Source organism: Gregarina niphandrodes, assembly GCF_000223845.1.
Source record: "Gregarina niphandrodes unplaced genomic scaffold scaffold00003, whole genome shotgun sequence".
Lineage (NCBI taxonomy): Eukaryota > Apicomplexa > Conoidasida > Eugregarinorida > Gregarinidae > Gregarina > Gregarina niphandrodes.
In genome coordinates this window covers 418,877-421,438 of record NW_011646045.1, presented here as the reverse complement: position 1 = coordinate 421,438, position 2,562 = coordinate 418,877, and positions in this window count along the sequence as shown.

The window sequence follows — 2,562 nt, the reverse complement described above, 5'->3', positions numbered from 1 at the left end:
CAATATGAGGTAAGGCCGCTTCCGCAAGAGCTTGTTGAGAACCCGCCGGCCCCGTCGGTTACCGAAACGGCCCCGTCGGTTACCGAAACGGCCCCGTCGGTTACCGAAACGGCCCCGTCGGTTAACGAAACGGCCCCGTCGGTTAACGAAACGGACCCATGGGTTAACGAAGTGGACCCATGGGTTAACGAAGCGGGGGGGAAGTACTTTGTGTGCAATGTCGAAGTCGAAACACTCACAGTGGGTGGACGACGAAAACGAGATCATATTTTGGAGCAGGAGCTGAAGAGCATGGTGGATCGTGGTCAGCTGGCGGGCTCTCGAGTGACCCTGAGGACAGACAGTTGTTCGCTGGCGCACATGACCGTGGCTTTCGTAGTGCGTGGTTGTCAGAAGGCGTCAATTAAGGTAAATGGGAAGGTGCTCTCTTTAGGCAAGTCGTCCCTCGATCCTCTGTTGCAAGAAGCCTGGACCATCGGTAGGGTAATGGAGGGTTTCGGCGTCAGTTTGAAGCGAATGGTAGCTCGATTGAATTACGGTTACATGAAGCTCGCTCACCCTGAACACGCGATTCTATGCGAGTCCAGGGTGGGGAAGAATGGTCGCTATCCCCACGACTTCACTATCAGACTTAATGATTTCATCAACGGGCCCTACAGAAATATTCGCATTAGGTCTGCCTGGCTAAGGCGTCCGGAAGGCATTTATTCCGCACTTGAGGAGCTCGAGAATGATTTCACTGATGGCGAAATTAAGACCATGAGCCCGAGCAAACTCAGCTCCGAATTCGAGGCACGGCGCGTGGCCAAACTTTGGGAATCGGACCGGACTGCCGTCCGGGTGGCTCTAGTCAAAGCGGATTGGGAGAACCAAGAAAAACAGAAGAATTCCGTTCCCGCACAGAAGGACGCAAAAACGGTGAATGACGTGCTCGGCAGGAGACGTCGATTAAGGGAACTTGACCCGCCTACTCTAAAACGCGTCAAGATCTCAAAGCTTAACTAATAACGCCGCCCTGCCCGTATACACTGGTACGACTCATTCACGGGATATCGAAGCTTGCCTTTTCCGCGATGATCCGGTGGTCGATCGATTGCGCTCCCCACAAGGCGGAATCGACCATGTGCTCGAAGATCTAACTCAAAGATGCAGTCCTTTTTTATCAGTTTCGACACCTAACACACATACAAAGTTTCACAGGTGACGTGACAATGCCACACATGCAAAGTTACACACACAACCTTGTCACTCACATGCAGTGTGTCATACCTTGCCAGCGTGTTGTATGTACAGCATGTTTGCAGTCTCATTCAGCACAGTTCCGGTAATACCGATGGTCGTCGGGTTCGTGCTTTGGATCACAGAGGCGACAGCCCCTACGAGCTCGGCTTTAGAGAGCATGATGGACGCCGTTGCCATCTTCAAACTGAGCCGGGCGTTTGGCGCGGACTTCTTGCTAGGTTCCGGCTCAGCTGCACTGTGGGGCCGAGGGAAGTCCAGAAGGTCAAAGATGTACACCAGCCACTGCTCTTGCAGCCTAGCTAACGTAACCGGGTTAGCAATTGGCTGTGGGTCCCGCCGTCGTGTCTTTCGAACCACTCTCGTGGGGCGCAGTTTCCTTGAGGGGGCCAGTGTCCCCGAGAACGGCACTGCCTCGTCTACAGCCATGACAGACGGCTCTATCGCCATGGAGTTTAGAGTCCTATAAGTGTTGGGGATCCTCTCTGCCCTATTAGATGCCCTCCCGGGCTTGGGGGCAGAAGAAGGGGGCTTGCCCCGGAGCCAAAGGATTTGCATCCGATTAAAAAATGCATGTCCGCTGACCGCCGTGGAATCAAGTTCAATGGCGGGGGGATGTGGTGTGACCAAGTTCAGCGCTCGACTGTCTTCTCGAGGCTATCGAGTGTGCCCACACGAAGGAGTCAAAAAGATGGAACTGGCGAACCCGAAGACACACCCGGCGACCGAGCGATTGCCCAGGAACGGCCACCTGCTCAGGACCGCCCACATGCCCAGAGCCGGCTGAGTGCGAGGGACCGGCCTGGGTCCCTGGACCGACCCGGGTCCTTGGACCGACCCGGGTCCCTGGACCGACAGGAGTCCCTGGACCGGCACGGGTCCCTGGACCGACCCGGGTCCCTGGACCGACCCGGGTCCCTGGACTGGCCGACTGAAGAGCTGGCCAGTTCGCGAGTCTGGGCGTCTCGCGCCCGGACACGACTGGACGCCCGAACAAGAGAGCGAGACACCGCCGGCGACTATAAAGACCAACTCGGACCCGCAGGAGGCCGGGACCGTCCGTCCCTGAACCGGGATCGTTCGCCCCTGGACCGCGATTGGCTGTCGAGTCGTGAAGGTTTAGCGGAAGTAGCGGGCTGCATTGCCCTGAGGAGCCAAGATGCCAGGAGCCAGGATGCCCGGGGACAGGATGGGAGGGCCCTGGATATGAGGGGCCTGGATGTGAGAGGCCTGGAGGTTCAGACAGAGCGTGTGCGGCGCTCAGGTCGTAGGCCGGCAGATGAAGCGCCGCGGCGGGAGGCGTGCGCTCGTGGTGAGGAGCCG